Source organism: Lutjanus erythropterus, chromosome 7 (assembly GCF_056507025.1).
Source record: "Lutjanus erythropterus isolate fLutEry1 chromosome 7, fLutEry1.hap2, whole genome shotgun sequence".
NCBI classification, from domain to species: Eukaryota; Metazoa; Chordata; class Actinopteri; order Lutjaniformes; family Lutjanidae; genus Lutjanus; species Lutjanus erythropterus.
In genome coordinates this window covers 31,769,126-31,784,142 of record NC_139323.1, presented here as the reverse complement: position 1 = coordinate 31,784,142, position 15,017 = coordinate 31,769,126, and the positions used below count along the sequence as shown (strand labels likewise).

Sequence of the window (15,017 nt, the reverse complement as noted above, 5' to 3'; positions counted from 1 at the left end):
GTCTGACATTTAGCTGTTTTTAAAAATTTATCTGCATTCATATGCGGACGTCTGTTGGTAGAGATTAGCCTCCAACTCCATTACTGCATCTGAAGTTGCTAACTAGACTGTAAGCAATGATTGTTGCACAAAAGAGGAAATCTTGGCCCGAGTATCCATTATTTGGTTATCTGTTGGTAACACTGGAGGCCCCGACACATTGCATGTTGCCCCCAGAGGCTAAATCGTCATCAAACGGTTAGAGAAGCAACAATAACTCAATAAATTGATTAATCACTCTAAAAAAACATAGTTGCCCACTGTGTTGATAATAAATTCATTGTTTAAGTTATTTTTCAAGCAAAAATGTAAAACATTTACTGTTTCTAGCTTCTTAAATTGGAGGATTTACTGCTCTTCTCATTTATGACAAAAGAAAAGAAGAAAATTAGTCTCCAGTTTTGGACTGTTGGTTAGGGCTGAACAATATGGTAAGTAAAAACATATTGCGACTATTTTGACAGTTATTGTGATAATTCACAATTAGTAGGAATGATAATTGTGCATCATAGTTTTCATTTTCACTGAACAAAAAGAAAGCATCTATTTTTACACATTTTTCCTTCATTGCAACTTTTGTAATTTGGATACTGCCTTTGGCCTTACTGCAATTACATTGTGATTAATTTTGGAACCCTAGTGTCACTGTAAAAACTTTTGGGACCACCTGCTCCTCACACTTCACAACTCTATTTCTTGTTTTGTCCTACCGGCAGTCCAAAACCCAAAAATATTCAGTTCGCACTCATACAAATGGATGTGCACAAATGTGAGGCTGGAAGCTCTCAGTGTTTCCCGTCTTTGACTGATCAGTTATCAGAACTGATGCACAATGCCGTCCTGATGGTTCAATACTTCACTCTTTCTAAACATTAAACAGAAAGCAGACGTGTTGGCTAGTATAGTTTCTCTTTTTAAAAGGAAAACTTTAAACTTTGTGTGACTTTAAGGTTTTCTCCAGGCTATGTGCGTGACTGTGGTATTCTTCCTGTGGGACTCTGTCAATGTTTACCATACAGAAGCTTTCACTCTGGACTCTGTGTTCTGCATCGCTGGCTGATTAATGAGCAGCAAAGATGGAAAAGACTTCGACTCGCTCTTTAATTCACTCTACTTCACTCTGGTTTTACTGCAGCTTTGTCTGGAACAACCACTCACTTTTAAATTATTCATACAACTAAGTTTATTGTCATGTTTTGGCATGTAGTCATGCAGGCAGTTTGTTTTTATTTTAATTTTGAAATATCTGTCTCTGAGATTTCTGTCTCCACCTCAATACTATGTGAAAATTAATTTATGATGCTCAGAGGATTGAAAAATGAAAAATTCAACAGAAACATTTCTTTCAGAAACATTGTCCCTGTTACTCTGGATAATCCACAGGATACACTGTCGGTTTTTTTATTGAAGCTACTTTATGCAGAAGAAATAGTCTCTGAGGAATACGGAGATCAGGAAACCTGCTTGTGTTTCATTTGCATGAAATTCGAGCGAGCAGGGTACCCCAGTGAGGAATCATCTCTAAATCCATGTGACAGCAATTTGGGCTGGAAGCAGATGCCACCTGATACGAGCCGATCGCCTGCGTGTTGGTACCCAGACAGGCTGATGTCAGCACAGAGCCTCGATAAAGATTCTGGATTTAATACAGAGTCAGGAACAGACAGGCTTTTGTTTCTGGAGGGGAAAACGCCTGCTGCTGTTGGAGCTGTGAATGGCAGCACTAATCCTGCTTCTCACACTGCAGCCGGACACATGATCTCACACACACACACACAAGCTGAGGACACACACACATTTTACAGAAATGGCAAATTTAGGGGCTTGGTGGCCTGTGGGGTCACTGCTTAAAAATATTAGCATCCAGTCAAAGTCAAAGTCAACTTTACTGTCAATTCTGCTACATCGTCACTGTCAGGCGCAAAGCTCAAATCTCAATTTCTTGTCTTCTTTACATAAAACAATGCTATTGGTCACATTTTATGTCTGTCTGGGGGTTTTGCAAATATTTAAAAGTGTTTAAAAGAGCTACTAACTTCGACCAAGCAGCATTCAATTAGTTTAAAAACACAGGGGTTTTTTAATTCACTGAAACGTGGCCGTTTCCGACATATGAGGTTTCTGTCAGACATCCCTTAAAAGTCAAGATTACAAACCCCATGAGCTGTACGGTGGGTTGTTGTGGACAGCAGTTCATTGTGAGATATCAGAGACCATTAAGATCGTGATATTGCTTAACTACACATTCACGTGTGTATGATGGGTACCCTGCATATCCTCTGCTCATTCAGAGCAGCTATATCACACCTTATGAACACATCTTCATTTTGTATTTAAACCTAATAAACAAACCACCCATCCAGCAGAACCACAGTCCCCTCAGAGGCATTACAAACCCGGCCAGCACTATTAGTGCAGACACTTAAGTTCACTGTACTAATGAGTCCTGGCTTGAACAGGGCTGTTTTATTGTTTTGGCCTTTGTGTTTCTCAGTCATTATTATTTCTCCAAGAACAGCCTGCAGCCATTTATTTATCCCTTTCCCCTTCCTCCCTTCATATCTCCCTCTTTACACGCACATCCTGTAATAGAAACAACAGAGGCTACAAATAGAAAGCTTCATTTCAGTAGGTGACCTATAAGCTAAGCACGGCGCTATCTGTTTGACCTTTGACCCTAACCGCATTTTCTCCAGACCATTTCTGTACAGCAGAGGTCAAGTGGTGGAGTTCTGCTCCCTGTTTGGTCTCTAAACACCACACATCCTCCATCTTCCTCAGTCCATCAGAGCAGCCTGATGGTGTAGTAACCTCTGACCTCAGGCTATATGCTTTCTGACCGGGAAGCTAACCAGAGAATGCGTGACCTGACAGAGCTTCAAGGACACGCAAAGAACAGAAGCTGCTCACTAATCCGGAGTATTGATGTGCTATATGTTACAGTAAGTGTGGGTTGGCCTGTTTTTGGTGTTTATGACCCGTAAGAAGTGAGTCCTACAAATGGGGATGTTGATCAGTCCATTCATCCATCTATATATCCAATAGGAGCTGCAGCAATCAGTCAATCAAAATTTAAATGTAAGGGTTTGCTAGTAAATGAAGAATGTTGGTTGGTTGGACAAAAGAAACATTCTGAAGAGAGCTCTTTGGGCTCTGAGAACTTGTGATGAGCAATTTTAGCATTTTTCTCACCTTTTTGTAAACCGAACAATTTACCAGGAAAATAACTGGTGAAAAACTTCGCAAACAGCTCCTTGTGTCCTGAGAAGACACACTACCTCAAATACAGATGTCTTTTAACTGATGTTACAATGGTAGAGGGCTCGAAGACTGTCAGCAACAGTGATGGACAGCATCACCCATCAGCCCCTTGTAGACAACAGTCATTACTTGCAGGCTTTTATGAAATGGAGATGAACTTCAGAACACTGGAGAAGATGGAATCTATTTTATTTGAGAAATTACTTAGGTGATTACTACTGCTTTCAGTTTGTTTTCTGATCAACAAATCAATTCATTGTGTTTTACAATAAGCTAAACAACCACTGGCTGGATTTCCAGACTGCTAGAACCTCCCCTGACCTTTCTACAAGAGCCATCATCAGGCTAAAATGTCCGTTTCACCAACACTTTGATGAACTGTAATTTATCTTGAAAACTAATGGCCTAATCTCCATTAAAGCTACTGCAGACATTTATGGACTCTAGAGGATGATTTAGTTGACTGCTTGACCTTTGGGGTGTAATTTCCACTTCAAAACCAGAAATATAACAATCTTAAAGGCCATGGAATTTCCTGATGACATTCCTGCTCCCCAGAGGATGAAGCCTTTTGATTTTAATGATCCCGTTACGTTTCCTCTTGCACCACCCACGGGACAAACTTTAACATTTTCGCTCCATGATACTGGTAAGGTTCTAAGAATAGCTAAATTACGAGTGTGTAGTTTGTTCAATTCAACACCGCAGCCTCTAGGGGCCGAGGTTTCAGACTGCTGGTCAGGTTTTTAATCCTTCCAGCTGACTGTATTGGTTGCCAACTGTGGGCATCCAGCCACAAAAAGAGATTTACAGAAACAAAATGTGCCAGAGGACAGCCCTCCTGACGAACACAAACATGCCAGGCCCAGACAGAGCTGCTGTGTGGAGGCAAACAAATATGCAGTTGTCAATCAACTCCTCAGTTTGTCTGCTTGGCAAAGTTTTCACATAAAGGGATCATCTGTCCACAGAAGCCGACACATCAACACGGCAAGACTGCCAATCCTATTACAAAGTGTGTCAGTTATGGAGTTAATGTTTCCTGTGCTTGAAGTTTCAAAATGAAGGCTAAAACATTTCTCACATTTACTACAAAAGGCCAGCATTTTATGTGAGCATGAAAATTGGGCTGCAAAGATTAATTGCCAACTATTAAATTAATTGCCAAATATTTTGAGTCATTGTTAAAGAAAAAAAAGCCAAACTATCTGATTTCAGCTTCTCAAATGTGAATATTTTTCGACTTTTGAGGACGCCATCTTGGGTTTTGGGAAACAGTGATCAACATCTTTCACCATTTTTTGACAATACGTAGAAGTAATATTTCTTTTCCTAAATTCTATGCAGAGGATATGCAGTTGAGGGGCAGAAAATACTCACATATGGGGAATGATACTCAACAATCAACTTTCTTCTGACCCGTGATTGGCCAAACAAAGTCTCACGTCAGCAGCATGAGGACTTTCTAAAGCCTGAAAATTGATGCATAACGATGGACAGAAGTCTAGTTTTCTCTCTGAATTAAATTATGCTTTAAGGTTATTACAGAACTTATGCCCAATGACACCAAAAATAAACTGCCTATCCCAGCTTTAATAATGAGATATTAATTAATCTAAAGGTGGAAGAAGAGAGGATGCTATACTTTGTGTAACATGCAGTATCAAGCACTTTTGCGAAACCTGTATTTGAAAATTAAACCCTGAGATAGAACAGGTGCAATGAAGTTCTGGAATCTCAGCAAATCCAGGCCATCCCTCCCTGCCTGGTGTCCTCATTCGAGGCCCACTTCATCTCCACAAAAAGCTATTTAAAAACCTTAAATACTGGATATAGAACACAGTGTTTCAGCATCTCTGCGCACGGATCCTTGCATCCAGAGTCCGAGGGAGGGGCTGCTGGGAAAGAGGTTATCTGAGGCTGAATTCTAAAAACTGACTCAAACATACGTTACTCTCCCCACCCTCTCTCAGGGGTGGATGAGGGGGTTGAAGGGGTTGTTTGCTGACTCAACACTGCTGAAACCTCTCCATCTACAAACTGAAACCCTGAAAGGATAAAACTGGATCCGCACTATCTAAAAAGGGTATATAGTCCTTTACTTCAAATCTCATCTGTTTTGTCTGCTGACCATGATGTAGTAGTGATATAGATGTAACGTGGTCTTCATGGCTCCCAGGAAGCCTCTGGTTTCCATCAGTTTAAGTTGAGAATACAAATCAACATACTTGCTTTGAGAAACTGTAGCTATTGATCCCAGTTAACATTAAGTTTGTTTGATACTGCTGTATGACATGATGTCATTTCACATCATTGCGAAATTTTCCATAAAACTTCACACACAATACCGTGAAAATACTCCTGATAACTGTGATATAAAATACAGGACCTTTTCACCTCTACCTTCTACATAATACCATGACTTACTACAACAGATCACTTTTAACAAGCAAGTTTTTAGTGTCTTTCCTCTATAAATGTAATTACGCATTTGATTAATTGCTATTTAGTACTGCTTAAGTGTAAAATGTGACATGAAATGGTTAAGAAGTTTTCAAAGCCCATCCTCAGATTGTTTGTTTTGTCCTACTTACAGTCAAAACACCTGACATATTCAGTTTACATTGACGTAAAACAGAGAAAAGCAGAAAATCTTTGAGAAGCTGGAACCTGGAATTTGTTTGTCATATTTGCTTTCTGACTGACTTTTTTTGATTATTCAGTCTGTGGTGATAAGCTCAAGATAAAACAAGGTATTAAGATGCTCTATAAGTCGATTATAACGCCGCTCCTATAAGACTAAAATAACAAAGTTGATTATTTCTCAGAGGTCTGATGTAAATATCAGCTCTGTGTGATTTGATACGTGATGGTTGTTGCTCACTGGGTTGTGGCATCATTTACTGAATACCGCCAGACAGAAGCGGGACACGTCTGGTGAGATGCTGTGTGTGTGGAAGAGTGCGAGTGTGTGTGTTTTAAGAGTGTTGGTATGCTTTCTTTCCCAATATCAGCTGAAAACGTGATAGGGTGAATGAGTCTGTTCGAATGTGTTGGAACAATGACTTGTGCACATTCTTTACTTTAACCTTTCACAGAATCAATCGCTCTGAGTCAAATTCTCAATGTGTGACCTTTGACCCCATGAACTACAGAGGAATCCTTCAGCCCCATGCTTGAGTAAGAAACCCATTCTTACCTGGAGTCCCCTGCGCCTCAAAATACTCGAGTCATCCATAATTCTGCGAGATCAGGTATCTTTTTTTCCCTTTTTGGTTTTCTTTCTACAAAGCTACGAAGTTCAGGCACTTTCTAGGCAGTCCGTCCACATGGAGGAAGTTACATTATAGCGTCCTCGCTCCTCCTTTCTATGTCAACAAATGGCCATGCCAATGCAGACTGAGTTGCTAAGTAAGTTATCCAATATTAAAGAGGTTGTACTCTTTTCAAAACAGCCCTCTGCTGATTTTCCAGGTCTATAAAAAGTCCTGCTTCTACAAATGAGCCTTCAGTGGAGCAGTCGTGCTTCACTTCAAAAGAGAACTGGTGTCAAGATGACTTAGAGTTTCTAATTAATCAAAAAATCTTAGACTAAAGGCTTCAGGATTATTCCATTTAGATATCTCTGAATGTTTCTGACAAATGTTAAAAAACATAAACAAGAAGACACTGTAGAGAAGAAAGCAAAGTAGAGCAGAGATCTGCTTTTGGCTCTGGATCGGAGTGTCACTTTTTTTCCCTTCCTTTTATCTCTTTTGTTAATTCCAGCTGGTTGTAGAGAAAAGGTGCGGTCTGGATGTAAACGATCGAGGATTGTCCTCTTCTCTGTTTTCTCGTCAGAGCACGTGTTATTCCTCCGTCGGCTGCTCTCCCATTCATCCGTTCAGCGCTGGACACACCCCTCCGCGTCTCATACAGCTCTTCTTCTCTGTTTTCCAACCCTCCGTTCTCGTCCTCTCCTCTTTTCTGTATGCCTCCCACCCTTAAGGCACTAGTCCAGAGGAGACTCCGCTGCCTCCATTATTCATGGGTGACTCGCAATAGAAATTAATGATGACAATGGGGCCTCAGGGGTTGGATGGAGGGTGTGAGAAGAGGGCTGAGGGCCGGGAGGCAAAACATAAATGGGGAAGGCACCAGCTTGCTACCCTCTGGCTTAATTAGAGCCGAGCTGTCCCGGATGAGGTCCCGAAATCTGTGCAAAAACACACGCAGGGCGCCAGCTTTCAAGAGTTTGTTTCACCACGGGCATCAGTGAGGACAGACGGAGTGTGTGGACTGAGTTTAGGAGAAAAAAAGCCGGTGTTCTCTCAGTCACTTTTTATGTTTGTGACAAGAAAAAAAAAAAGAAAGAGAAAGGGAATCCAAGAGACAATAACACACTCTGCCCACGCTTAAAGCTGCTGGACTCGCCTGGCGATAGAGAAAGGAGACAGAAAACAAGAGCTTGTTTGTTTGCTAGCAGCGGTCCACTGAGCGAGGAGGCACCTCGCATCCATCTCCATGCCAACCGGCCGGGCCAGATTCCATCTGGTTAAAGTCAGCAGGAGCTCAGGGACTCCCACCCACACTCACACACATGCAAGCCTGTCACCCACGCTAGTCATCTCTTCATCTCCGCCGTCCTCTTCTGCGTCCTCTCCTGCATCTCTCAGTCTTTGGTGCTGTTCCAAAAGGCTGCAGGAAGGAGATGGAGAAGAGCGCAGCTGAGAGGAGTAACGAGGGAGGAAGGAGGACGAGTGGAGCGCAGATGTGGCCTCTGAGCAGATCCCTTCCTTCCTCTCCTCCTGTTCTTCAAATCTCTCCGTGTCTTCTGTTGTTGCTTTCTTTGCTCTCTCTTATGTGTCAGTATGCTCACATGCTCTGACTCCTCCCCTGTTCTTTCATCACATGCTCTAACACCCTCTCTCTCTCTGCAGAGGTGGCCAATCAGAGGCGAGCAGAAGACAGAGACTTTGCTTGCAATGAATGGAGAGAGGACAAGTGCTCCGCCTCCCCCCCTCCCTTCACTCTTCTGCCGCTGTGTGTCCACCGCTACATCCTCACTTGCTCTAATCAAAACAAGAGGGTGTGTTTCCAGTGTGCACACACACACGCACACACACACACACACACACACACACACACACACACACACACACACACACACACACACACACACACACACACACACACACACAAGCACACAAACCAATCTGTGGTTCATGTTTTATTATTGCGTGGCAATGAATTAATCATGAGTGCACTGATCACAGGCTTTGGATGATTACTTATTCAACATGATGAATTCAAACACAGGTAGGTCTCTCCTTTCACCAACTCCATCCTCTCCATGGCAAAAAGTATGTGGACACTCAAATACTGCACCTAAATGTGGCACTTCTTACACAATGTTCATTAACCTGCTGCTTTAACAGCCTCCCCTCTTGTTTCAGACTTTCCACCAGATGTTGAACGTGGCTGCAGAGATTTACCCTCATTCAGCCACTAGGTAGGGCTGGGACGATACAGTCCAGTTTGAGACAATCATGATTCTTGGCTGCATGTATTGCAATTCAGTATGACAATTTACTGCAATTTAAGAAGAAAGTGCTCTTTTCAAACTGTCAAATATAGAGACTTGCTGCTTTTCTTCACTTATTATTAGTGACGTGAATATCATTGGGTTTTAGACTGACAAAACTAGACATTTAAAGACATCATCTTACACTTTGTAAAACTGAGATGGATATCTTTTACGATTCTTTGGCATTTTATTGACATCACAGCCCTAGATTAAATGCAATAATCAATAATAATAGCAAGCAAAACAATTTGTTCAGGGGCAAGTAAAAACTGACTTGGGCATGTAGAGTTGACCCACTTGCCCAACCTGGCAAGAGAAAAAAAAATACAGTTGAACCCTGTCAAGTAATGAATAATAAATAAAACAGAAATACAGAAATTTATACATGTGCTCCCCTCTCCTGTCATGTAATGCCTCCATCAAGTGGTGGCTGTAGGAGTTTTGACCCTCTGAGATTGTCTGTAGCTGCTCTGTGTGGACTGTTGAACCCAGAGTAGCAGATTGAATTCACAACGTGAAGTCAGCAGTTATTAGTTCATTTCCACACAGCATGGGAAATATTTGCCTGAAAGTCTCAGCACAATGTCGTTTTAAAGTAGATCTTAAGATAAAAATACCCAAATGTGCTGCTAATTTCCATTAGCATGTTAATTGGAATTCCTATTAAATGTTAGCATCAAGCTAAAGGACTAAGCACTAGTTAATCATAAGAAACGATTCAGCAATAAAAAAAAACTGATTAAGGGATGGTAATAAAAAGAATCATAATAATTATGAGAATCTATTTTTCTCCCACCCCTACCATAAGAGCAATAATAAGTTATAACACTGATGTTGGGTGGTCGGCTCTGGCTCACAGTCGGCGCTCGAGTTCATTAAAGGTGATGGATGGGTTTGGGGTCAGGGTTCTAAGTTCGTCCACACCAAACCATTTTTTCTTAAATAAAGCTGCTTTGTGCTTGGGAACACTGTCATGTTGAAACAGGAAAGAAACAAACACAAACTGTTGACACAATGTTGGAGGAACACTGTTGTTTCAAATCACTGCATGCTGCGGCATTATGGGTTTCTCTTCATTGGAAGTGAAGAGGAGGAGGCCAAAAACAGGAAAAACAGAGCCAGACCAAAAGTACACCAAAGTGTTTTGACAGATGGAGCTAGGGCTGTACCCAAATCAGAGTTTTGTCAGTTGAGTCAGATTGGGCAGTTCAATTCCAATATTTGACTATTCCTTCTTTCTTCATACAGACTATCAAGCAACACTTAATTGAATTTCTGGGGTTCGGCAGTATGTTCAGGGTGACAACAGGGTTCGGGCAATACAGTAAACAGACCGAGTCAAAGCCTGGATTATACTCCCAAACTCTGACCAATTATGTTGTTGTGAGCTGTAAATTCACCACTTCTTAACAAAACTCAAACTATAAGGTTCCAAAATCCATTTGAGAGTATTTTCAGGCCTTCAGACTTGGCCAACAGCAGCATATCAACCGATATGAAACTTCGCTATCATGACTTTTCAGCTATATCCCCTGCCGGCCTACTTCAGACTCACCTTTGGTCTGAACAGATGCACAGATGTCACAGATATCTTCACAAGAAAAAAAGGAGGAGAGGTCACTCTGCAGCTACTTCTGTGGACCCAAATGTGCACAGAGGTACACTGTGCACAGACTGACAAAAGAAATAGACTGCTTGACTTGAAGAACTGTGAACGACTGAGGGTTCTCCAGCTGATGACTGACGAGGGGCAGCCCTAGATGGAACATATGTGATCTGGAGTAAAAGAGCTAACATACAAAACAGGAAAGTCTTCTTTGTCTTTGAGGTCACCAAATGGATCATCGCGGATTATCTGCTCGCTGGCAGACCGGGCCTCGTCCAACCTGGTATAGATCCTCATATTTGGCATGCGCTTTTTACTCTGGATGCCCTTCTTGACACGTTCCCAAGCTTGGGACCGGCAATTTGAGAATGCACTGGCTTGTGCATCCGCAGTGGCTGGGGAACAAACCGGGGCAGAGTGTTTTGCCAAAGGACACTTTGACATGTGGCCCGGGGGAGGCTGGGACCAAACTGCCAACCCTACGATCTGCTGACGACTGGCTCTACCAGCTGAGCCCATTACTGAAAAGAAAAGTAAGAGAACTAATTATTGGGGATATGTTTTTGTTCAGATAGTTGTTCACTGTTGCAGTTGAATGTTCCAAAAAGATTAAAATTGTGATGATGTGACATTTGTTGGGGTCTGTGCTCAACAAACATGCTTTCTTTCATCTGAAGAACAAGATTTCTAGGCCAGGACATCTCTGCAGCACTACAACACTTCATTATAATGCTGTTTTTTTTCACACATTTTTCCTTTTTCATGTTCTGTGATTTGGAGAAATTGAGAGCAATTAAAAGCCAGAGTCTGTGAACATCAAATACTTGGCCAATAAAGCCAATTCCGATGACAGATGATGCATAATGGTCTGTGTTGAAAAACCAGGACACTATTTTTAACTGGTCAGCCTCCTCTGCAATAAACAGGCAGACAGAAAAAAAGAGAGAACGAGGACAGAAACACAGATAGAAAAAGGAAAAGGAGACAGAGATTTGGAGGTGTAGAGGGAAGTGAAGGCAGAGTGGCTGGTGTCCTCCTACGCTCCACTGAGAGCGATGTACCGATGACTCACAAAGAGATGAGAGATGGTTAATGAGGAGGGATGGGTGGGTTGAATAACTAAGAAGAAAATATCACCACTTCTCCAACAGTTTGGGGAGAGAAGGAGCTGCTCTGTGTCTGTCTGATGGTGCATGTATGCAGATGCCGAGATGGAGCACGAACACGGCATATTGAGCATGTATGGACGGATCAGCGGGTTCAGAACCTGACTGCTCTGTCTTTGTGAGGAGAAACCAGACCCTGAGTAATGTTGGTGAAACAGTGCGAGGCCCCTCCCCTCTCTGTCGGGCCCCCGGCTCCTGGTCAGAGCCTCTGTGTTAATGAGAGCAAAGGCCAAAGGGGCCACAGAGAGGAATGTTCACACAGCCAAAGACTGAGACTGACTGACACCAGCTTACTGACTGAGCGACTGGGTCGACTGGCTGGTTTTTGACCGTCTGGTTCTACAAACACACAGACGCCTGGATGGGTTGCTGGTTAGCTGGCTCTGAAATATGTCACATTTTTGTTATAGCTTCATTTGCTCAATGTGTGAGGCTCTCCTGTCTCTCTAATGTTGGACAAGACAACACAGCTGAGTATTCTGGATTTAGTCCTGCTGCAGTCTACTTACTGGTCAGTGTAGAATATTGTAGAGAGTGTGTGAGTGTGAGAGAGGGCAAGCAGTATACTGATTATGCTGTCTATAGTGGCAGAGAGTGACGGCGAATCTACTCTTAGCAAAGAGAAAGGTGAGCAGTGAAGTTGTCAATAAATGTACAGTTTAGGTTTGACTTGTTTTTGAGGTTTTACTCAAATACCACAATAATACATTTACCCCTGTCAAATGTCAGGGAAGAGTTAAGGTATCAAAAAATAGATACTGTCCGAGCCTCACTTAAATGCACTACAAGGAGTTGTCTTTTTCTATATAGTAATTCCTAATGCCAGCAACCACGTCAGATTTGCCGTGAAATTGGACAAAACTACTGACTACATTTTTGTTGACTATATTGTGGTTATAGCTGACACTGTTTATTTTGATTTTATATTGAAATTGTGACACCCCTGAGCACAAGTCAACGTCGGTCACTGAACAGACGGACATAATTGCAGGACTTGCAAGGACCACAGGGGGCGCCAAAATCAACACAAAATGAAACTTCCTTATAGGTGCTTTAAAGTCAGTAAAAATCAAGTGAAAAGTTCACACTTTCACTTGTTCCTTTACTGCTACACTGGCCATGATCTTGACCACTGGTATACTGTAACACAGGAAGCGCTGGGTTACTTTTATCTAAATCAACAGAAAGAAGAAGTGCGAAACACAAGATGTTGTGAAACCTAAGTGTAGAGAAATAAGTAAGAAAGACTGGTGAATGAGAGAGAGATAAGAAAAGAAAAGAAGGATTTTCTTCTTTTCTGCTTCATACACAACTAATTAAACCAAAAGCCTGTTCCTGCTCTGTTTTATGTCTCCGCTGCATTGGAGGTTAATTGAAGCGGTGGCCCCAGCTCTCCCAGTCAATGACAAACTGCCAACAGCAGCATTTTCTTTCTCTTATTGGTGAGTCTCATAAAAAGAAAAAAACAACTTGTTTCTTTGACCTCCCGCTCTCTCTGTTCGACCAGACAAACTCTCAGCACTCAGACAGGAGCAGGTCTGTTTTTGGCTGACAGCGTCAGGCTTGTTGAGCCCTGTCAAAGCCAAAGACCTAGTTACCTGACCTTCTGCATGTCTTTTCAAGAGACCGAGGACACAATGGAGGACAGAAACTGTCTGTACAGTCAATCTGCTGCCAGCTAAAGTAAGACAGAAAATTTTACCTTGATTTCTTGGTCTGTAATGTCTCAAAATCATCCTGCAAAGCTTGATAAATTGATAAATTAGAAAAATAACTACCAAAATTGGTTTAATTAATTGTGGCTCATCCTAGTTTCATGTTCTCAGACATAGCAAGCAGAAAAAAATGAATAAATAGTGAGAAATACTTTTATAACCTGAATTTCATCTAGATTTGTGCTTTTTTTGACAGTAATACCAGATTCATTCATTTAGCTTCCATGTACTCCACATAAAGCCAGACAAAACAGAATAGCCGAACATGTGGACATGTGGTCACCTGTTCGGTTCATGAAGACATCACATAATACAGGGTGATTTATCGTGGCAGGTTCACAGAGTCAAATGTTTGTGAGGTCAGAGGTCAGGGCTGAGAGAGGCAGGACGTGTACACACAGACACACAATTTGCATACACATACAGTCAGTTGAGAGTTTACACTGACACTTTAACACTGGCGTGTTATCGTTTTACATTCCAGAGTAACATTCAGTCCAACATGACGATATGGAAACAAGTGACCTCTGACTGCTGGAGGCTGAAGATAGAATCTAATATCTCTGACCGAAGAGTCAGAAACACACATGCTCATGCACACACAAACTAACTGGCTATCCAAACGCTAGCCTGCAGCTGCACGAGATTTAATCCTGGTTAATTTGGTGACCTTTTGGCTGTGGTGACTGGTGGTTACGGGCTGTTTAATATACAAGGTCATAGTATTCTAGGCGCAGCAAAACAAACTGACTAGAAGTCAGGTCATAATTGGCCTTTTTCCATCATTCTGTTAGTAACCAGGATCTGTTTATATGCTGCGCAGAGCGGGAGTCTGTAAACAGCAGTGTACAATGAAAGGAGTTAGTTATCTGGCTTAGAAGTTGTAGATTTGCAGCCTGTCACCTGCAGCTCTTCATCTAACAGCTCACTGTGGCTGCCCCTGACTGTTCCACTGCTCACTCTCACTTCTCAGGAGGTAAATGGACATAACATGCCTGCACTCATACAAATAAAAGCTAAACATAAGCACTGTCTTGTTTTGTAGACCCATTTTTGATGAACATTAGTGCTAACCTCACTGACATGTTGCATTTCCTGCAAACTACTTCATAAAAAATTATGTGAAGCTGCAGCAACTGGAAATGTTTGGCTTGCATTAGCAGTAACTTTTTCCAGGAATGTCACCACAAAAAAATATACATTATTATACAGCAAAATACCCCAATACTTTCATCAGTGAGATAGGTTCAATAACCATTGTGTAATCTCATTCAGCAATAGATAGTGTCTGGATAGACATTTCTTTTAATGAAAATCACCCCTTTAGGCAAAAACGGCACACTTCTCCTCAATCAAGACTCTAAATTGTGAGGATTTGCTGCTTTTCATTTTTTAATCTGATAGTTAACTGAATATTATCAGGTTGTCAAGTGTTGGTCATTGTAAACTCAAATCATTTAAGTTCTGTTGTGCATGAATAAAGAGTGAGAGGAAGAATTAAGCTGCAGTCAGTGTGAAAAAGTTTTGACCCGGTAGCCTTCCAGTATATTTTTAGTGACAGCTGTGACGCAGGTTTCTTTTCCAAAGCTTCATGAATATGGATGTATTTAACTGGCGGTCTTTTATTCTGCTGTCCAGCTCCTTGTCCACAGAGGGTTATATAC

General features: G+C 41.7%; 1 protein-coding gene across 1 annotated transcript in view; it reads right to left on the bottom strand.

Annotated features, from left to right (window-relative positions):
- mast2 (microtubule associated serine/threonine kinase 2) overlaps positions 1-15,017 on the bottom strand; it is a 210,555-nt gene that overhangs the window by 110,268 nt on the left and 85,270 nt on the right. The gene's annotated exons all lie outside the window — the stretch shown is intronic.